This window comes from Mirounga leonina, unplaced genomic scaffold, assembly GCF_011800145.1.
Source record: "Mirounga leonina isolate KUSES-001 unplaced genomic scaffold, KU_Mleo_1.0 Mir_82, whole genome shotgun sequence".
NCBI lineage: Eukaryota > Metazoa > Chordata > Mammalia > Carnivora > Phocidae > Mirounga > Mirounga leonina.
In genome coordinates, this window is record NW_023270825.1 from 55,038,275 (window position 1) to 55,061,734 (window position 23,460).

The following is a 23,460-nucleotide window of genomic DNA, read 5'->3' on the forward strand; positions in this document are numbered from 1 at the left end:
AATTCCATTATAATTTTCTCTCACTTGCTAACCATCTTCATAATTAGTATTAAATTATGTCATAGTTCAGTAAAAAGCATTCTGTCAGAACAGTATCTATCAGAATACCATGATGAAAAGCTTTAAAATGGCATTAACTAACTCTGAATTAAATTCTTATATTTCTATCTCTTGTTATACAAAACTGGAGTTTTCATAATAACATACAATTTATGTTGATAGGGCATAACAAAAATGGTTCACTTCCAACCAGAATAGCTTCAATACTGATAAACATAATTCTTCTTGATTTCACCATGCACACACCATGTAATGGACAAATTATTACTGTCTTAGGGTTTAAATAGTCCTCACTGATTGAAGGATGCCACAGGAATAAAAATGTGGTCTGTAGAAATATAATAAGTAGTCTCACTTTCAAGGTTTATTAATAAGGCAGAGCTATGCACATGCATGTCAGCGGAATGATGTAGCAAAATTACCTGTTACTCATATATCCTATTTATTTAAAGGCCTAAATTATATATTTATTCTTCAATAAAACATAAAAGTTAGAACTGATTCCCCTATACACAAAACTCTGAAAGTAATGTCAATATGTTACTTTCCTAAGTAAATGAAAAATAACAATCACTGGGATCAGTCAATAGATTAGCCAGTTAAGCCACTAGAAAGTTTTAAGTAGTCTTCCTCCAACCTCAAAATGGGCACATATTTATTAGCAATCTTATTCATTGTAATGTTTTCTTAAAATTACTGAATAGATTTGATATGGAGCTTATTACAGGGTAGTTTTATGTGGAGGCAGGGACATTGTTAGATATCTGCAAGCATCTCATCCCAACCACAAAACAACACAGCAATAGTATCAGCAGAAAGCGAGGTCCTAATTTCACCAGCTAGAAAACTCAGCCAAACTACCAAGCGTAAAGTGCTTCAAGCAGCAAGAGGAAACAGAACACCGGTTTAAATGAACAAAAGGGAACTGATGGTCATTCAGGAAAAAGATGAAAGGCAGATATAACACATGATGGTCACTTAAACACCAAGAATGCATTTAATGACAGAGGAGACAGAAATGATGGAAGAGGGGATAAAGGTGGGACAATTTTCCTTCACGTGACCACAGCTCTTGCTATCCCCTCATGAGAAAAAAGGGAAAAAAAAATTCACCTCTGGCTTGTATTAGTCAAAGAGACATCCTAATAAACCCTCCCAAATCACTCAAAACACAGGAATCTCATATTTCAAAATTGAAGTAGACAGACATATGTGTGTATATTCGTATATACATCACATGTTTGGAGAGGAAAAGAGGTGTGTGAAGACAGAGGACTGGTGTTGCTCAAGGTCATTCTCCTCTTGAAAAAAGAGAAGGAAAAAGTGACTAAAAGAAATGGTCTGGGGGACAGGAGTCAAGTGGCAAGTTCTTCCCACCTGCCTATAGGCTCACCTCGGTTCCCATGGGTGTCCTGACTGCCCTATTTTTCTGCCCCTCTCGCTGGTAAGCATAAGAGAGACTAAAAGGAAGGAACATTTTGTGGGAAATTTCCTATTAACCCCTGACAGTCTTAACCCATTAGTGAGACAAGCCAGCTCCATCTAAGTACAAGGTCAGTGGACTCAGATCTTCAAACTACCTGGTGTGTACCTCTCTGTCACTCCAACAAGGGAGAACGGAAGAGAGGCAGAAATCTCCATTTTTTAAGTAACTTCTATATAAAAAGCTCTGTGCAAGGAGGCCTATTTGGTTTTGACATTCCACCTAACTCGCATCTGCACAAGTGAATGGCGTTTTAAAACATGAGTCACACCATAATCTACGTTTAGGCTTCTAAGCACTCAACAATCAGTTAATGCATTTGTTTTGCCTTCCCTCAGGATGAGGACACAAAGACAAGACTTAACCTGCAGAATAGTGAAAAGGCCAGAGAGAAGTGAAATGAGGAGGGAGATGTAAAAAACACATAATTTTCCCAGGTACTTATATTCCGCACCAGCATTCCTTCTTTCTTGAGTACCCTCTAAAGAGGTATGCCTTATTTGCTAACAAATATTATGAGTATGATATAGTTTCTGTTGTAATAATATTCTGGAGAAATCTGGGGGACAAAGAAGTGTCTTTGTGAGATTGTTAGTACACACCAATCAGTTTTCTGACCAGGATTTGCTGAGTGATGGGGGAAATACAAATACACTAACCTAAAAAGAAGATAAAAGAAACGAAAAACCCTCACCTAATTCCTCCCAAATTCCCACTTATTTTTAGTTTTTATTCAGGCAGTACCCTTTTCTTTGTGAGTCTCAGAGAGTAGAGTGTGGACTTGCTTTACTATTAAAGTCGAGTTACCCTCTGTATCCTTTCTTGGTTCTCCCTAGAGCTGGAACTTATAGAGCAAATCTATCTGAAGAGGGGCCCTCACCGCCTTCACGTTTATTGGGCACGGGAGTGGGGGAAGGAGGAGTTGTCTTTTCAGTGGTATTCCAACTGGAGAGAGAACAGGAGTATAAATGACCTAATTAAATCCAGGAGAGCAAGAAGGGAGAAAAGAGAGAGGAAAAAATGGAAATCTAGTATAAACACACTTAGTTTCAGGTTTTGAATCCTGAGAAATCATGCAATATTTGAGTATCAAGGCGTTTTTGCAGCCAGCTTTCCTTCTATGTTCTTGCATATTCATTTACAAGGGGGTGGAGGATTGCAGGCGCAAGAAGTCAGGCAGGACTTCACTGCCCTCCACGCGTCTCTCTCCACCTCCCTCTCACATCCAGGCCGCCACCTCAGCCATGATGCGCCTACTGTCTGCCAGGGGGCCTGCTGAGCTCTCCTGCCCCTCCCCAAAAAGTGTCCACGAGGGCCTGGCAGCTGCAGTGGCAGAGCCCAGCCCCCAAGCCCGCTGCATATACGGCCTTGTAGCACCACCAGCCTGCGAGGGCTGCAGCAGCAGCGCCCAGACTCCAGAGGAGTCAGGGATATCAACGCGCAGGGACAGTGAGAGCAGCTAGCTAGTGGCCAGTTTATAGTCTGCAAATGCCATCATATGGGTATCTATAGATACGCAGCAAGCAGAGAAAAAGAGGCAGCGCCCCGACACTTTTCTAAGCGGCTTTAGCAAAGAGAAACCTTAGGCGCATCTCCAGTGGCTGCCTCCACGAGCAGGGCGCCTTGCACTTGGCCGGGCCAAATCTTCTCCGCTGGGTGCACCCAGCAGGCAGCTACCAAAAGCAGGACACAAACGAGAGCACTCCTTAGCTGAATTATTCAGACCGCCTTCACTATGGAATAAAACATTGATGAGACTACTTTGCAAGTGCTTTATCTTGTTAATCCCAATGGTCTCGAGAAAGGAATGAAATTTCTGCAGGGGGGCGCAGAGGTGATGGAAAAAGGAAATGAGAGAAATAAGGTGCAGGGTAAGGGGCTTTGGAAGTTCGCTAAATTTGTTCTGACTCTGCCAGCCATGGGAATCTCCGTTTTAACGTATCAGACCCAATATGTTAATTAGGCAGTCGCAAATCCACCCTATTCCTTGTAAATCAATGCACTGGCAAGAATTTTCAAAATACATATTATACAGAAACAAGCAAACCCAAACCAACCAAACAAACCACGCACACACAAGCTCCACAACCGAGACAATATAGCTGGGGATGGCATTGGGTTGGTGGTTATGGTTTTAGCCTTGCTCCTCTAGATACAAAAATGACTTCTTTCATGGATCCATTCTGTCATATCTAAGCAAACGCTCGCAGTTAAATACCATATCTCAGCACACACGCCCGTGACAATGAATTCCCTTTCAAGCAAAGCAAGTTCCAAGAAAACTCCATTTCAGATTAAAGTCTCCCGATGCGTAATTTACAACTACTAAAAGATCTGGCAAGCTCCTCCACAATAAGGAAAGGAAAACAACCTGGCACCAGAGGCAGAGAAGGGTCAAAACGATCCTTGCCTGAAATGATGGGTGGAAACCAAACACCCTCTCGCACTCCACAGTCTGGGGAGGGCTGGATACCAAATGGTCCGTGGCAAACATAGCCTGAAGGAAAAATGGAATTTTAATCTCTGGCATCTTCAGACAGGTTCAACATGCCCAGCTTTCCAGTATCATCACTTAGGGTGGAGCATATCCATATTCCCTTAGCTTTCACTGCTAGATTAAGTGCTCAGGTATAGATTTATATCCCACCTACTAGAAATTTTATTGCAACATCACAAAGCGCCCTTGGATATCCAGCCCTTCCTAATGATTTTCGAAACATTAATAAGTAAAGTAGCCTGCAATGCAGATAAGACACTAGAAACAAGATCAGAAGGAAACTGGGTGAGGCGGGTGGTCGTTTGCTTGTTACCTGGTGCCTCTAGGGGAAAAGACGGTCGTAGGAGGACTTTCTGCCCGCAGGTACAATCCCGGCAAGGTGGCTCCAGGTGGCTTTCACAGTCGTACGCGGGTCTCGCTCGTCACTTTGCTGCCCTTTGCCATAGCTCAGCACCCGCATCCTAGGGAGTCCGAAGGGCGGCTCCTGCCACTGCCGCCGCTGCCTGCAGGTCGCGCTGGGTGGGGGATCCGCGGTGATCGCCCCATGAAACCCGCTTTTCTGCGCCCGGGGAGCGGGCAGAGGCAGGGCGGCCGCGCACGCACACACAGACACACTCAAACACACACACACTCATACACTCGCACACAGGCGCGCGCGCACTCGCATTCACTCTTGCACACGCACATCCAGCACAGCACGGGGAGGGAGAAACAAGGAGGGGACTGGTCCTTCTCACGATCGGCTTTGATGCCCACCGGACCACAGGCAGAAAAGAGAGTGGTTTGACATCGCCTTTTGATCACGTTTCCTTCAAGTTCTCCTCCAACCCAAATCCACGTAATTCAAGAGCTGGTGACATTTTGGTGGGGAGGAGAGAGCCGGGAAAGGGCTGAGGAAGAGTCGGGGATTTTGTTAAGCAGTTTGAAAAGCAATCCTTGTTACCTTGTTTGTACAGAAACCAGCTCGAAGGGCTGAACTTTTGGCTCCAGATGATGTGGACCGAAACATAAATATCCTTCTAGCCAAGACAGGAAGGTCTAGATGCGCGGAAACAAGACGGCTACAAGACCCTCTGGTGACCTTGTGATGTACCTGGAAGCAAGTTAATACTGGCGCTTTCCAAGTCTCTGCGTAAAGCGATCCACACACATGGGTCCACAGCAAGGCAGCGGTTCCGAATCCAGCCGGGAAAAGGGGTCTGGGCGTCCTCCCTGCTCTTTGAGAACCTGGGCATCGAGGGGGCACCGACGAGTTAACAACATTTGCTTCTGGGCAGTTGGATAAAAGACAGTCAAATGCATCAGAGAGGCGCGCGCGCGCACACACACACACACGGCTAGCTGGAGATGACTTCAAAAGGTAGAAAAGATCCAGAATCTTTTCGGAAAACAGAAGGGTCAGCAGGAAGGTTATGAAAATCTCCTCAGGTCTTTCATTCTTCCTCTCCCTTGTGAATGTGTGTGTGCATTTCCAGAAGGTTTCCTTGGTCGGCCCCACCCCCGTCCAGTTGCGCTTTTTTCTCTTGATAGAAACCCACCGTGCAAAATGAATTATATGGGTGGGTTGTGCTCACAGCCCAGAGCTCCACAGTCAAGAATCCTAAGGGAGCAGCCAGCTGCGAAGCCATTCACATCCTCTAGGGAAAAGGAAAAACACGCGCAAACACACGCACACACGCGCGCGCGCGCACACACACACGAGTCCTCAGTTCGGGCCGCTCTGCACACGCTGGCCGACTCCCTGCGCTCGGCTGCACACAGCGCCCCGCCCGCTGCCCGCCGCGCCGGGGCGAGTCCGCAGCTCAGGCGTGCGGCTGGCAGCCCAGGTCCCAGCCTGCGACCGGGGCAGGCCCCGCGCCCCGGCTCCCCGCGGCAGCCTGTTTGGGCAACGGCAGCCGCCCGGCCGGGAAGAACTGCGTCCGCCGCTGCAGCATGGAGGCGGCCGCGGCGGCGGTGGCGGCGGGCGCGCGGCCGTGGGCCCGGCCCTCGCCGCAATGACGGGAGCTACCGCGCTTCCCAGACTCAGAGTCAGGCGAGACCCCCTCCCGGGCCACTGCGCCTCCCTCTGCCCTCGCGCCTCCGAGGCGGGCGAGCTCCGGACTGATTTACCCCAGGCTAGAGGAGAGGGTCCACCAGGTGCCTGCAATCCCCAGGCAGGGGAGGCGCGGGGGCGTTGCAGGGAGGGGGAGGGGAGAAGGCAGAAAATCTGGAGATAAAGGCGAACTTCTAGGGGCGTCTCCAGCCTCTTGAAAAAGGGAAACTTGAGGACCACCCACTGCCCCCACGGTTATGGGATAACGGAGTGCACCGGGTCAAGCTGCGACTGCTAACAGCGGTGGGAAAAGTCATTTGCTATAACCTCCAGGAAAATCTGAGACGGAAGGCTGCTGATTTGAGCTCTCTGTCACCTGCGACTGGCCTCATCCACGGTCCCCTTAGTAGTAGTAGGCAATGGTTCTCTTACTAATCAGATTGGAAAAGAAGCTGAAAAATTTCTATTTGAGAAGCAACTCAGCTCAGCCTTAGATATTTTAAGTGCTGCAGTTGGTCACATTTTAGTATGTCAAGGGCAGAAAGCAAGCCCAGTAGTCGACATCAGCCAGGCCTGACCACTGAGGTCAGTGGGAAAGAGATCAGATCTGAAGTAGCAAAGAGAAGGGTGGTGGGGAGAACGCTGGACTGGGCCCTGGCGGAGAGGGGTCGAGGGGCCGGCATTTCTCCTGACCCTGCCAAAACTCCTGGAGCTTCTCTCCTAGACCCTACCCTCACTCCCTCCAGTCTGGAAAAAGCTTCCTTCCGGGAACTCCCAGTGAAATCCAGCTGAGCCTTTCTACTGGAGCCAGGAAACCCTTTCACTTCTCTTTGGTGGGTTCTCCAGCACTCGGTCTTCGGCCCCAGGGGGCACCTTCTCTTTTAGCTCAGATCTCGGCTGGCCCGGACACCAGTCAGAACCCAAAGAGAAGGGTAGAGTTGCAGATTGCAGACGGAAGCTGGCTAATAAGGGCCTCTTCCTGGGCTAGTTGGCAAAGCCACGTGTTAGTGGCCCCCTCGAATGGGCGCTATCGAATTTTGCTACCGATATCGCTCTCCCAGGCTTTAGCGTTGCCCTGCGGATGCACAAACGCACTCACACTGGAGCACACCCACTGAGCTCACCCAAGCGCGTACACGTGCACCCACGCATAAGCAGGACCACACGGCCTCCTCTCTGGGGAAAGAAGCCGAGGGGTGGAGTGCTTGAGGTGGAAACTGCTCTCATCTCCTTCCTCTGCTCTGCTCTCCCTTTACGCCCCCCGGGCTCCAAATCCAGGCCCGGGTTGAAGAATCCGCGCAACCCTCGTCGCTGCTTCGTTCCGAAGGAGCGCAGCTCTGGGGTTGCAGTTCCTGCTGTGCCTCCTTCCTCTACATCTGCGGGTGGCGCGGGGTCCGGGGCTCTGGGTGGCGGGCGGAGTAGCGCGGAGCCCGCGCGGCGCCTCACGGTCCGAGTTCCAGGGCTGGAGCGTCAGACTCGCCCAGCCCTGGGCTGTGCGGCGTACCTCACAAAATAAAGCAAAGGGACACCGCTGCAGTCCAGGCGAGTCTCCACTAAAGCCGCCAGTGCTTCCCCCGTGGCTTTTTGTCCTCCGAAGTATAAGAATTGAGTTTCCGAAAAGTCTACGGCAGGAACCAGCGGCGAACGGAGTCCAAGGACTCGCCGAGGAGCAGGGAGAGAGCGAGCGGCCATCTCCGTCTCACTTTAGACTTGGCCGCTTCTGGGACTTCACTGGAGGGCGGCGGAGTTGCACCAGTACCACCTAGGAGCCGCTGTGAGCGAGCACTTCCAAACACTTTAGGACGCGGGGGTGACTCCTTTTTCTTTCAGGATTGCCCCGCTTGCCACCCTTCCCTGCTGAGCTGATGGGAACCGCTTAAGTCCGGCAAGTAAAGGTTTGCGGTTCTTCCTGGGGACTGAAGTATGGAGAGGTGTTGAATGAGAAATCCAAAGATCTTGCATCGCTGGACTAAATAACTTTTCTTGTTCGTTTTCTTTCTTTCTTTCTTTCTTTCTTTCTTTCTTTCTTTCTTTCTTTCTTTCTTTCTTTCTTCCTTCCTTCCTTCCTTCCTTCCTTCCTTCCTTCCTTCCTTCCTTCTTTCTTTCTTTCTTTCTTTCTTTCTTTCTTTCTTTTCTTTCTTTCTTTCTTCTTCCTTCCTTCCTTCCTTCCTTCCTTCCTTCCTTCCTTCCTTTCTTTCCTTCTTTCTTTCCTTCTTCTTTTTTTTTTTTTTTCCTTTTTCTAGTGCCCAGATGGAGGTGAGGAGGGGGTATACTTAACCAGCTGTAAGAAGTCTAGAATTGAGAACAGGGCAAAGTTCAAATATATAACTGGGTACTTTTAAGAAAAGGTGTGTGTGTGTGTGTGTGTGCACGAGAAAGATGAGATCAACGTTTCCTTAATGTGGAAGAGTAATAAGGTATAACTTCTCAGTATTCTCTTATGTTGCAAGCCCTATCAAGCTCATAAAAACATCTTCTCTTCGTTTAGTTTAGCCTTACTGCACCATTATGCATTATATTTGAAAGTGCTTTCCTCTACTTTCCCAGTTTTATCTCATTTCAAGAAAGCACTCACTGGTAAAGCCCTGTAACTCTCACTCTCCACATACAGTTTTTGTTCCTTTTCCTCCTATGGAAGCTGATTAGAGTTTGCCAATAGAGAAGAAGAGAGCTCTGTTTTACCTGGTTGTCAGTAGAAGGTGGCAAGACTTTCAAGGGGAGGCTAGGATATTCTTTCCCAAAGGATCTAAAAGTAAACAAAGGATCTCAAAATTTATTTTTATTTCCTTCAAAGGAAAAAAGGCCTCTGAAAGGAAGGGAGATAGCAATTTCTGGTTTGCCTACATGGTTGTTGTTGTTGGCACTAACCAGCTATGTAATTGGTAAACTTTTAAGAGTCCAAGCAAATTCCTTGTAGAACAGAGTCCATTTATACAGTAGTATCTAAAAAGAACCAAAATGTATTCCAATAAATAATTTAGTTTTTACTTTTCTCAACATATCTGCCTGACTTTCTTAATTTGTCCCCAAATCCAATGTTTATGCCAAATCACTTTAAAAATCATGTCAAGTTTCTCTCTCCCAGATTGTTTTTCTAATGATCATGGTCCTAAATGTTGGATTGTTTTCCCAGAATAATCCAGCATTTGGAAAAGTTGTGTTTTGCCAATTTCAGACAGCAAATAGAAATGTGAATGTTCTTCAGTTAAAATAATAACTAAAAGGTAACCTAAGTTTCTGGTTATATTATTTGGCAGTTGAGTTTCTTCTAAGGAAGTGAGAGAGGCATGATTTACTCTAAATTTGTTGTTAATAGTCTGCTTACTCCATGAATTTTCTTACTTCTGCAGATTGACATGTGTGCTAAATTGTCTTTTCTCATTTTTTGTTGATGTACATTTTTAAAATCTTACTTAAGGTGAAATTACTTTCACATTGGCTGGGTGATAAATCACTAATATGAAGAGCTTTTGATTCTTTTTACTAATATAAAGTTCTCTGTTAATTAAAGACTGGAAAATGATATGAGGAAACAATGGGGAAAGACAAGTTTCTAAAATGAAGTAATAACATTAAAAAATTAGTTAAAATAAGTGAAATCCAAACATCAAGATTTAAAAAAAAATAACTGTCATAGTTGTGCCCTACATAGTTTTGAAATGTAAAAGAGACTTCATTATCTTAGAAACATGTTTCTGATGTTGTACCTGCCTATAAAGTTCTAAGGTACAAATTGTGGTGGCAATTACATCTTAACAACAAAAAAAATCAACTGAACTCTAAACAAAGTTGAAGACCTAGCATATTTCTTTTTTTTTTTTTTTAAGATTTTATTTATTTGACAGAGAGAAATACAGCGAAAGAGGGAACGCAAGCAGAGGGAGTGGGAGAGGGAGAAGCAGGCTTCCCACCGAGCAGGGAGCCCAATGTGGGGCTCCATCCCAGGACCCTGGGATCATGACCTGAGCCTAAGGCAGGCGCTTAACGACTGAGCCACCCAGGTGCCCCCTAGCATATTTCTAAGTAAACAGATGTCTCATGTATTTTGGATCTTCCAAAAAAATCTAATTTATTTACTATTTAACATTCTTACTAGATACAGAAGATATGTTCCCTTTATTTTTAAATGCAAATTCTTTATTGTTTTGTGATAATTTTACTTGTGTAAAGTATAAATTTACTTTTCTTTTTCTTCCTGTTTCTTTGTTGTCTTGTTAACCTTGATGGATGATGATAATGGTGTATTATGTGATTAAGGTCTACCTCATGAAAGCTGGAACTAGCACCAAGACCCCAATAAATTATTAGGTGAAAGTGGCCATTTCTTTTACTAAGGAAAGTCTTTATTGAACCTTACTTATTAAAACACAAGTGTAATGGTTTTTAAAGATTGTGTCGGGGCGCCTGGGTGGCTCAGTCCTTAAGCGTCTGCCTTCGGCTCAGGTCATGATCTCAGGGTCCTGGGATCGAGCCCCACATCGGGCTCCCTGCTCCACGGGAAGCCTGCTTCTCCCTCTCCCACTCCCCCTGCTTGTGTTCCCTCTCTCACTGTGTCTCTCTCTGTCAAATAAATAAATAAGATCTTAAAAATAAAATAAAATAAAATAAATAAAAAATAAAGATTGTGTCATAGGCAAGAACTTTTTGAGAGAATTCAAAGAGGAGGGATTATTTCAGAGATTAGCATTGCTAGAGAGACAAGGCAATTCTTAGGCATTATTGTAAGCAAGATGTAGATATTGTCTTTACTATCCATCCATCCGTTTTTCTTCCGTTATTTGGTTATGTCCTGGTATCAATTCCCTGTTGTCTGGTGCTTCCATTTAGTTACCCAGAAGCCCCAAAGCACAACATCCTACCTAGAAATATCTAATCCAGAGAAGAATGGTACAATATTGTGAATTATTTTCCTGTTCTTGTCAAAACCTCTATTTAGTCATATTATTAGATGGATCTAATTAAATTTTTAAGAAAACAATCAGATCATGCTAATTCAAACTAAAGTGTCAGTGACTAGTTGTTTACCCACTTCAGAAATATAAAGCCAATTTGATTTCTAAAAAGTAGAATTTCTACAAAGTGTGTTACATATCCAGGATGTGAAGCCATTACAGTCATTCTTAAATTTGCATACAGGACTTAATGTTAAGTATGGTACTATTTTTTCAATTTTATTTTTTATGTATTTTTGAAAATCCTGGTTTTTAACCTTGGCAGAAACATTTTGAAAGTTTTATGTTTATACATCCAGGAACATTTCCACTTGATTTTCTTTCTTTCTTTCTTTTTTTAAAGTAAGCTCTATGCCCAATGTGGGACTTGAACTCATGACCCTTGAGATCAAGAATTGCATGCTCTACCCACTGAGCCAGCCAGGGGCCCCTCCACTTGATCTTGACACTCTATTGTAAAATGGAGCCAGTCATTACATAATTATCTTAAAAACAAATTATCTTAAAAGGTTGCATTGTTGTTCTTATGACCTGATTTGTGAGTACCGGTAGAAACACCAAGTCATATTAGATGGAGGTGATAGTTGTTGAAAGTCTATGGACTTAACTTCTTCAAACTGTATATATTACCCTCAGTTCTAAAAAACCTGATAATAAACTGTGTAAGAAAGCTTTTGCTCTTACGCTTTAGTTTTGTTTGTTTTTTTTTTAATGAGATGAGCATTGACTGCAATGCTTTTGATGAATGCTGCGATTCTTTTTTTTTTATTCTTATGTTAATCCCCATACATTACATCATTAGTTTTAGATGAAGTGTTCCATGATTCATTGTTTGTGCACAACACCCAGTGCTCCATGCAAAACGTGCCCTCCTCAATACCCACCACCAGGCTAACCCATCCTCCCACCCCCCTCCCCTCTAGAACCCTGTTTGTTTTTCAGAGTCCATCGTCTCTCATGGTTCGTCTACCCCTCCGATTTCCCCCACTTCATTCTTCCCCTCCCGCTACCTTCTTCTTCTTCTTCTTTTTTTTCTTAACATATATTGCATTATTTGTTTCAGAGGTACGCTTTAGTTTTTTACAGTCTCTTTTCTAATGTTTATCTTTCTCCAAAATCTGCCCCTGAATTTCAGTCAGGTGGCCACAAGTCGGCAGTAATGTGACACACTCATCCGGCTGAAACCACAGGGTTTGGCTTCCTTACAAGCCGCCACAGATTTAGAATTAAGAACTATTTTCTGTTTATTTTCTGAAAGATGTATTTTCATTAAGATAAATAGTGTTGGAAAAGTTTTATCTACATGAAAAGAGATGAATTTTTTAGAAAAAATATTTAACATAAAATCCTAAAGTATGATTATTAGGTAATTTCCTCCTTTACTCTTCACCAGTTTGCTTCTCCTTTAATTATGGTCTCTTGAGGAAACTGAGTTACTTCTCTTAACTTTACTCGTGTTTTACCTCCGAGTCATTCGGGTCGTTTCACTGACTCCACTTTCTTAGCTAGGTTGGTGGTAAAGTTCCCTTGGATTTATTTCTTAGTTATAGCGCCAGTGATTTCTGTAAGGAAAGCAAATCCTTTTGTGATTGTTTACCATCAAACTTTGTTTCCATATAATGGCCTTTCTCTGCTTGCCCTGCTATTCATTTCATTGTTTTAGTCAGTGTCCAGCACTAGGCACTGGGGAGAGAAGCATAACCATAATTCTCTTGGTCTGTGTCCCCACAATAGTGCTTACCATCTAATGCAGCTTATAGACCAACAAGAGGTCATTACAACATGACCTTGCTTTATTTCATAACTTCAATTTGCTATTAAGCCCAAATCTTCTCTGGTTAGACCTCTGGAAGCCACCTCCATTGATTCCAATAATAGTTTCTTTATTGCCGTTAGTTTCTAGTTTGTTTTTCCCACATTTATTCAAACTGTCTTGAGAGGTAGCCTGTGAAATATCCAGACACAATCTTTTAACAAAGTACAAGGTACAACACAGCATATTCAATAAAACATTGGAAAATAATACATCTGGATTAGAATCTTGGTTCTGAAATTTACTGCATTACTTGTGGAAATCGTTTAACTCTAGCCTGAGTCTCCACTGTGTGTAAGATAAAAATTATAATACTCATATTTGGTGTTGGTTAAGAGATTGTAATGATTTGCTGGTATAAACTGTCTAGGAAAAGCAAGTACTCCATACATATCACTTCTGTTCTTCGCCAGTCTATTTTAAATTATGTAATGAATAACTGATTTTACTGAAATATTATAAATTATCTAGTTTCTCAAAATAATCTATTTTTAATCAATAAATTTTTTCAGAAAAGTGAGATAAAAACCCTCAGGAAGATGCCGAAATCATTCTACTAATATTTTTATTTTCCTTCATATTAAATATTATGTAATTTTCGTGACATATTGTTGAGCAAAGTCTTGAATACTCAAGTTGCTCTCTTCAGACACTATTCACCCTCAAAATGTATTTTAAAAGTTTAAAACTAGTTCCCTAAATGCCTTCCTTTTATGAGAGGTACTCTTGCTTGAATATAATCAAAGAAGCTTCAGACTTATGTAGCTTAACCCTGGCTCTCAGATTAGTTAAAAAAAAAATGTGTATATATATATATATGTGTGTGTGTGTGTGTGTGAGAATAGTCTCTTGGCCATTAGGTTGTTATAAAATTAAGAAATATGTTGAGAACATGAAAAGTTGGGAAACATGAAAATAACATTATTAAATACATATTTAAGTTATTTGGTGTCTAATATATTAAGATCCTTAATATTTGTATTTGTAGAAAATATAATTATTTTTAAACACTGTATCTTTCTATTACGTTATGTTGCTATGTGATAGTATTTTCCCAGTTTCTCTGAATGAATTCATATATTGGCAATGTTATTTTAACTATTATCCATCTGTTGTATCTTTTGTTACTACATGGATTTGCCAAAAACATAAAATACTCTTATTTTGTGTTAGATTGGTATGTTTTAACCCTTTGATAATATAAAATTAGAAACTTTTTTTTAAAGATTTTATTTATTTGAGAGAGAACAAGCAGTGGGGATGGGCAGAGGGAGAGAGAGGGAGAGAAAGAAAGAGAGAGAGAGAGAAGTAGACTCCCTGCTGAGCAGGAAACAGGGTCCATCCAAGGAGCCTGAGCCTAAGGCAGAGGCTTAACAGACTGAGCCACCCAGATGTCCCTAAAATTAGAAACTTTTTAAACCAAAAAAAATACATTATTGAACAGTTTACCTAATTTACTGATTGTGAGGTATATTAAATACTTTAAATTGTTTCATTAGCAACAGAATTTAGGAACAAAGAGTTAGGTGGGAAATCATTGTCAACAATTATATGAGATTGCAACCTTTCTATATGGTTTTCAAATATGTGATCAGCACTATAGCTGGTTTTTACAATTTTACAAATTTGAGGACTTGCTATATTTTATGGTAGAAATTGTTTAAGACTCTTGATTTCTGTACTACTAATAAATGTAACCAAAAGATAAAAACATTGGCGTTGAATTCATTCATTCATTTGTTCATTCACTCATTTTCATACGTTATGCTTCAAGAAGAGATCCTTCCTGTTCTTTTTTTTTTAAGATTTTATTTATTTATTTATTTTAGAGAGCGAGAAAGAGAGAGAGCGTGGGGTGGGGGGAAGGAGCAGAGGGAGAAGGACAAGCAGATTCTATGCTGAGCATGGGGCCAGACGCTGGTCTATCCCAGGACCCCGAGATCATGACCTGAGCAGAAATTAAGAGTCGGAGGCTTAGGGGCGCCTGGGTGGCTCAGTCGTTAAGCGTCTGCCTTCGGCTCAGGTCATGATCCCAGGGTCCTGGAATCAAGAGTCTCATCAGGCTCCCCGCTCCGCAGGAAGGCTGCTTCTCCCTCTCCCACTCCCCCTGCTTGTGTTCCCCCTCTCTCTGTCAAAAAAAAAAAAAAAAAAAAGAGTCTGAGGCTTAACCAACTGAGCCGCCTAGGCGCTCAATGGTCCTTCCTGTTCTTTTTTTTTTTTTTTTTTTAAGATTTTATTTATTTATTTGACAGAGAGACTCAGTAAGGGAGGGAACACAAGCAGGGGGAGTGGGAGAGGGAGAAGCAGACCCCCCGCAGAGCAGGGAGCCCGATGGGGGCTCGATCCCAGGACCCTGGGATCATGACCCGAGCCGAAGGCAGACGCTTAATGACTGAGCCACCCAGGTGCCCCAAGATCCTTCCTGTTCTTGACTCCATTTACTAAGAGATATTATTGCTCACTAGTTGCCATTCATACTAAAAGGAACAATATGTCTTTAAAAAAAAAAAAGGGAAGCAAAGAATGTGAGCAAATTGTAAAGTTAATAATCACTTAGAACTATAAAATCAATTCCTTATATATTGTCCAGAAATATTTTCCCCCAGTTCAAACATTAGTTCCCTATTATCAAAATTTTTTGATAATAGAGATTTTCATACTGTTCCACTGAGATGTTTGTTTATACACTTTTAATAAGATGGAGATAAATGGAAGATTTACCTGTACGAAAGATCTGTATAACCTGTTAAAGGTTTTATTTTTCACTTTGGTGAAGAGTGGAAAGTTTAAAATGTAGTTTTAAACTTGAACTTTGTCTTAAATGTGAAAATGCTCATAATACAAAAAATAAAATACATTTTTAAATTAATTTTGAAAGATGGACACTTGTTTGATGCAGTGAACTAGAATAAGACTATTTCTTTTTCTAGTGACCTCATCTTGGAAATTTTTATTGGATTCACTAGTACTACACTTACTCATTCATTTAGAAAATTGCCAGTGAGATATGAGATGGATTCCTTGACCTCCTGAACTCATTTCTGCCTCTTGTGTTTTGTCCTTACACCATGCAACTAGCTTCTCTTTCCCACCTTTGTTATTTAATCACTTCTGCTTTCTCCTTTGCAAGAGAATGCCACTTTATAGGTGAAATGCATGCCTGTTTTCCACCACCAAGTAACACAGGAATGATTCTGCTTGGAATAAGAAGAGAATTAGAATACTTCTTTGAATAGTTAGGGAAGAACCTTCTAGAAAATTTTGCAGAAAATGCCTCAACTGGAACTTACAGTGAAACTGACAAAGTTAAAGAAGTAAAACAGTGTGTGTAGAGCGGCCATATTTAGACTACTTTCTATAAATGTTAAAACATTTTTCTTTATAAAATACACAGGTCATTTTATCCTCACACAGCAAATGTCCAGTTCAAGTGGCAACTGTGCTTTGAAAGCTAACTTTACTTTCCTTGAAACATTTTTTTGTTTGTTTGTTTTACGAAATATATAAACACACAGTTACCTTTTTGGATTGTGTTTTGCTTTGACTTTTCAGTATGAAATCTCTCCCACTGTGGTTCATTTGTTATTTGTTGCTTTAATACAACGTATCTGTGCCATGGTGTGCACTAAGAAGCAAATGCTGAAACCGAAAGGCAAGAGTAATGAGTAGCCCAAGAGAGTAAGTAAACCGTGGATTTGAACAAAGTTGTTGAATTTTGGAAGAGAAAGTGAGCATCATCCACAACATACCCAAGTGTGTTTGTAGTTTCAGCTATGATCCAGTCAGCAAATTTAGTGTTTCACATTATCTGTAGATCCCATTTTACACAAGGTGATAATTGTTTTTAAAATGTAATGACTGCGAAGACTTAATTTTTGTCTTTCATATTTTCAAATTTAATATTTATTCCAATATCTCATAAATGTTGCCGTAAGATAATATGAATATGCATAAGATAATGTGCCAGGCTTTTTTCTTAACAATTTATTTTTTGATTTCAAACAGCTCAGTTTCTCCTTTGTTACTTTAATCTTAGAAAGAGTCATATATATAAAACTTACATGGAACAGACTGTTCAATAGAGGGTATAACATTTATTTTTTAAATGTCTTTTGTTTTATTTTTTTTAAGCTAGCAACTGGGTCATGGATAAAACAGAATATCTGCCTTTAAGAAACTGCAGTCCATGAAAATAATTTTTTTTTTAAAATATATATTTAGCAGTCACCACGAAAAAGCAATTGACACTTTGTTCCATTTTCTGTTTCTGGTAGTTTTTGTGTTTCAGGTGTTAACAGCATGAACTGATAATGAAACATTCTTGGAACACAATCTATCAGTGGTTACTTTCAAATAAATAAGTACTTTCTCTAGCTAATCTGAAATTTTATTACACTATATCTTTGATTTACTCAATTTTTTAAAGATTTTATTTATTTATTTATTTATTTATTTATTTATTTATTTATTTAAGAGAGAGAGAGCAAGACCACAGGAGTGGGGGGGGGGTAGGGAGGAGAAGGAGAGGGAGAGGGAGAAGCAGACTTCCGGCTGAGCAAGAATCCTGACACAGGACTCCATCACAGGACCCTGAGATCACGACCCAAGCCAATGATTTACTCAAAATTAAAATCAAATAATTGACATTTACATTAATTCCATATATAGCCCCTATACTTTTATATGTATGTTACTACAATCAGAATGTTTTGTTGTATTTGCACCTAGGGAGGGAGGAATTCCTTAAAATATTTTAATTTATACTTACAAGCAGTAAGTATATACCTTTAAGTAAATATATATGCTGATCACTAGTGATTATTTTCTAAATTATTCTGTTTATTAATAAAATGTTTTTTTTCAAGAACAGAAATGTATAATTGAAAGGGAATTTATAGAGTTTAAAAATTTATTTATTCTATTTATAGTTGGCACATAATGTTATATTAGTTTCTGGTGTACAACATAGTGATTGAATGTATCTATATATTATGCTATGCTCACCACAAGTGTAGCTACCATCTAGAGACTGGCTATTTCAACCATTAATTTTGTTTTTTAAAACTGACATGCAGAGACCCTAAGCTAACGTTTCCTTGCTTCATGGAGAGAAGTTAAAGCAGAATTAGAATCAACTAGATCACACTGCCTACTTCTCCCACTCTCCAGTCCTATTATTAAGTCTTCTCCTATTGTAAAGAAGGGAGAATCACCTGGGCTACATTTGGATAAAAGAAGTTGGCTTAAAAAATACTTGTAGAATTTGAGTAAAAAAAAAGGTAAATTGTGGTTCCTTGTGGTCCTAAGCAATCACAGCAATTGTGACATAATTGGAAGTGCCATGAAGAGAACCATTAACTTAAATAAGACTAGGGATTTATGAGTTTAGAGTAATTAAGCAAGGAGGTCATTAGACTAACGTGACTCTAATGCCTTGGCAAACCGAAACCTAAACCAGAGTCAATGCACTGGAATCAGAGAAAATGAAACTTAAGAACCAGTCATAAATAGCCAACTAGGCTCTCCCAAATAAGGCAACTGCTTAAGCTATAGCCAATCAAATAATTCCCTTGCTTTGCCTCCTCTAGCTCCTGTTGGTGGTGCCCTTCTAATCACCTTTGGTTGGGTGCTGCCCAATTCAAATCAATGTGTGTTCAAATAAACTCTTAAAATTTTTAATGTGCTTCAGTTTATCTTTTAAATGAGCTCCTTGACATTTAGAAGAGGGGCAGTATGAACTATAATAATTCTAAAGTTGTCCTTTTTCTTGGAGAGAAGGACAAATAGATTATGGATTAACACATATACCGATGGTTAATCATTAGGATCCAGGAAGTCTAGATCTACTTTAGATTATACTAATAACTTCCTGGGTTTGTTCATATTATAATAAAGAACATTGTTTCTTTATTTATGGACATATTATATAATATGTCCATATTATAATGGAACATTGTTCTCTATCAACAATGAGCTCAGGGGCACCTGGGTGGCTCAGTCGTTAAGTGTCTGCCTTCTGGCCATGATCCTAGGGTCCTGGGATCGGGCCGCATCAGGATCCCTGCTTGGCGGGGAGTCTGCTTCTCCCTCTCCCTCTACCTGCCCTCCCCCTGCTTGTGCTTGCTCTCTCTCTCTGTCAAATAAATAAATAAAATCTTAAAAAAATAAATAAATAATGAGCTCATATTCTGGAAAGAAGAAAAAGCATTTAAATAAAAGAAATACGGGCGCCTGGGTGGCTCAGTTGGTTAAGCGACTGCCTTCGGCTCAGGTCATGATCCTGGAGTCCCGGAATCGAGTCCTGCATCGGGCTACGGGCTACCTGCTCGGCAGGGAGGTGCTTCTCCCCCTCCCGCTCCCCCCTCTTGTGCTCTTTCTCTCTCTCACTCTCTCTCTCAAATAAATAAATAAAATCTTTAAAAAAATAAATAAATAAATAAAAGAAATAGAATAGATAAATGCATATGTGTGTATATTCCAAAGAAGGGAATGATTAACTCTATTTGGTAGGCCAGGGATGATTTGCAAACGTAAGCACTGTAGGTAGGAATGGTCCAGGCAGTAAGGTAGAGAAGTGCATTCCAGCAAGCAAGAATGACATGAGCCAAATGAAAAGATACACAAGACAGTAAACCTTCAGGATAGTGCAAGGTCATCTCGGTTCTGGACATACAGTGGTTTGCATGGTCTGCTTAAAGGGATTTGACTTCATTTGGTAGTCAGCAGGAAGCCATTAAATGGCTTTATGCAGAAGAATAATAAATATGGATTCTTATTTTAGAAAGTTTGGTCCTGTAGCAGTGTGGAAGATAGAGGGATTGAAAAAAATAAAAACAGAAACAAAATTATTCTCAAGGAGAATTATAGTAGTTAAGGTAAGAAATAAGAGGGTATGGCTATGGACTGGAGAAAGAGATTGGATTCAAGAGTGGATAAGAAGTTGATATCCATATGGCCTAACTGCTAATTTGATCACTGTAAAAGAGTAAATTAGGTTGACCCCCAGCTGTTACAATCGAAATTTATTGGATCTCTACAGGAATATCTCTTATCTCCAAGAAAAAGATATATAGAAGAACTTAAGAGTTGTGAGGAAACAGGGGAGCTACTCTATCTTTCACACTTACTAGGGTAACATAGTTGCTCATTTCTACTGCTCTCATCACATGGGCTTTTTATGAAACTTTCCTTTCAGACCAGCTTTTATTTCAGCTTGATAACCAGAGAACATGGCCCAGCTATAGTTATCCCATCCACAAATAATACCACGTTCTGTCTGTGTCTCAATTTCAACCCCCAGGAGAGATGAGACTAGCTCAGCTGTACTCAGGGGGTGGGGTAACATGGCCTGCTACCTACTTAGCAAACAACCATGGGAGCCAGACTCCAAGAAGAGATTCAGGTAAGTTTCTGAGAAGTGGGTCTAGAGAGAGGAAAAAATATATTAAGGTCTCTAGTCTACCAATATATGGATGTAGAAAAAAGCCAGGTTAGATGAGAATTGATTCAGTTTTATCTGTGAACTTAAGAGATTCTCAGGAGATATCTGGATATATAAATTGAGCTCAGACAAGCAATCTGGGATGGAGTCATTAATTTATAGGTGACAAAATCATGGGATTAAATGAGAGTGCATAAATGAGAACATTGGACTAAAGATGGATCCTAGAAGTATAGAATAGCCAAGGAATTGATGAAAAAAAGAGAAGGAAATAAGTTGGAAAAGAATATATCTTAATACAGAGATGGAGAAAATAATATCAGGAAAAGCAAAGACAGAAACAATTTCAAGAAATGGGTTGGAGAACTGTATCACTAGTGATGCTAGCAAGACCAGTTTCAGTGGAATAATGTTAGAGGATAGCCCCTTCTTGCAGTGGGTCAAGGAGAAAATGGCAAATGAGAAATCTAAGACAGGGGTATGGATCATTCATTCAAATGAAAAGACGTAAGTGCAGATAGAGGGTTTTGAAGGATCCCATTAAGAAATAAGGCATAAAATACAGAAAAGAGTTAATAAATTGCTGGAGTACAGCATCCAAGGAGTTAGTAGAAGATCCTATCTACATGGGATCAGCCCCAGGCAGAAGAGACTTCTTTCTAGAAGCATGACAGAAACTAGCATATATTGTCTCGTCTAAACATAATTATTTACTTTTACTGTGGCCATTTACTTTATATTTTTAATTAAATTGAGGATATTTTCTTAGTGATATATTTTAATTAAATTGAGGATGATGGCATATAGTAAAAAATATATAACTATCTGTCTTTTAGGGTACAAATTTCTGTGATAGATGTATTATGAAAAATTTGTGCAAACAAATTAGTAGCTGGCCAATATTTTTAAAAAATTGAATAATCAAAGACAACATAAAACATGTAATGCAAAACTAATAAAAAACAAAAAAGATGACAAAACATTTTAAGGACACCTTGGTTTTTCTGTCACCAATTATCACAAATTTTACTAGAATGCACATAGGTACAAATTTTTCTTCTAACAGCACACACAAAAACTGATTTTCCAAGGATAAGTGCTTTATAAATGAGGAAACAATGATATAGTGGGAGAATTGTTTTATAATATAGGAAACGATAAATTCAGAATGAATGTTTGAGTTACTGGGTTTCAGAAAATATACAATTTGTTTTTTAGAAAATCTAAGCTATTTGTTTTTTTTTTTTTTTTTTTCCATCATGGGGCCAACTAGTTGTGGATATATTAGAGGAGGTCATCAAGCGGATGTGACCACTGATTGACCAACCAGCTGGACTCAGGCATTTGGAGGCTCCTCACCCACCCACTGACCTTGGAATGTCCGTTTTGCCTACTGTTCCCACACTGCAAGCCATTTTCAAGGAAACAGACTTGAGAGAGCAATGTGCATTAAGACCATCTGGAGGGTATATGTGACTGAACCCAGTTAAGGCCTCTATACAAATAGAAGCAGGTGGGTGTAGAGATCTACTTGTCTTGCCGCCACCGAAGACAACACTCATACGTAAGTTTTTTTGTTTTTGTTTTGTGTTTTGCTTATTAAACTTACCACCTACCAATCTGAAGTCGTTTGCCTCTTTCTTTGGTTTTTACTTGCTCTCCATGTACAGGGGACAGTTTTGAACCAACAGGATAATAATCTCGAAAAGATTTTCTTTATACTTCTAAATTTTTTTTTAAAGACTTTATTTATTTATTTGAGAGAGAGAGAATGAGAGAGAGCACATGAGAGGGGGGAGGGTCAGAGGGAGAAGCAGACTCCCTGCCGAGCAGGGAGCCCGATGCGGGACTCAATCCCGGGACTCCAGGATCATGACCTGAGCCGAAGGCAGTCGCTTAACCAACTGAGCCACCCAGGCGCCCAGATTTTCTTTATACTTCTAAAAGTAAAGGTGCTGAGGTTTATTAATTAGGCAACAGCTCAACTCATGTTTCAAAGAGCTAAGTAATTTGTCAGGGTAAGGGTGGTTCGCCTTGATAAAGTCAGCATCCAAAAGATCTGTACGTTTAGAGCAGTACTTAGCACAGTATGGCCCCTGGACCATTATCTTGTTAGAAATGCAAATTCTCAGATATACTCCAGATCTACTGAAAGAGAAACTCTGGGTTGGAGCCTAGGAATGTTTTAACAAGAACTCAAGGTGATTCTGTGCTGCCTATATTTTGAAAACCATTGTTTTTAAGGTTAATACTATAATAAATATTAGTGGGGCCAATTGATACAAAATAGATAATCCAACTTTACATTAATTTCATTTACATATTAAAAAATTTTTATTAACTGTCTAAATGATAAAACACATTTTAGTTAAATACTGAAGTCCATCAATTACTATATATTTGAATGGAAAAGCACAAGGAAAGCACTTTAATAAACCTGCATTTTATTTAGAATTAATTTTATTTTCTTTGGTTTTTCTCTCCCCTCTATTCTAGTTGAACTCATGCTTTTAGCTTAAATTAATTAACTTTTAGGGGCACATGGGTGGCTCAGTTGGTTAAGCATATGCCTTTGGTTCAGGTTATGATCCCAAGGTCGTGGGATCCAGCCCCACGTTGGATTCTGCTTAGTGGGGAGTCTCCTTCGCCCTCTCCCTCTACCTCTCCCCTGCCCCTGCTCATGTTCTCTCTCTCTTTCTCAAATAAATAAATAAAATATTTTTTTAAAAAGTTAAAAAAACTAATTTTTAATAAAAATGCTTAAAGTATGTAGACAGTTTTAATACCCTGTATCTATTGACAAATGTATATTTGAATAAAAAATAAAGTTGTAGCTTTAAGATAAGTACATTCATTTAAAATTTTTCCTCTTTTTAAGAACTAATTTCACAAGACTGAAGAATCTATGGAATCAAATTATGTATGCCAGTATTGAATTTTATGGAAGATGACAAATCTTAGATTTTCAGATTAGAACTCCTATATTAGATAATGGTCTTCAATTACCAAGCACAGTTCTGTAACAACGTGGACATTGTGAGTATAAAAACAAAAATAGAAGTTCTAGGTTTCTGTATATGTATCATAGAGCCAGAGAATTAGTAGGAGAAATCTCAGCAGTTTGGACAATGCTGCACAGAGAGCACAGCCAAAGAATAAAATTGATGCTGGAAGGTATTTTC

The 23,460-nt window shown here is 40.3% G+C and overlaps 1 protein-coding gene across 1 annotated transcript in view; it reads right to left on the minus strand.

Annotated features, from left to right (window-relative positions):
- LRFN5 (leucine rich repeat and fibronectin type III domain containing 5) overlaps positions 1 to 5,888 on the minus strand; it is a 256,511-nt gene extending 250,623 nt beyond the window's left edge. Inside the window, exon 1 of the mRNA XM_034992514.1 lies at positions 4,354 to 5,888. The gene's annotated coding sequence lies outside the window, so the exon portion shown is untranslated. The remainder of the gene's footprint in view (positions 1 to 4,353) is intronic.
- Positions 5,889 to 23,460: the final 17,572 nt, after the last annotated feature.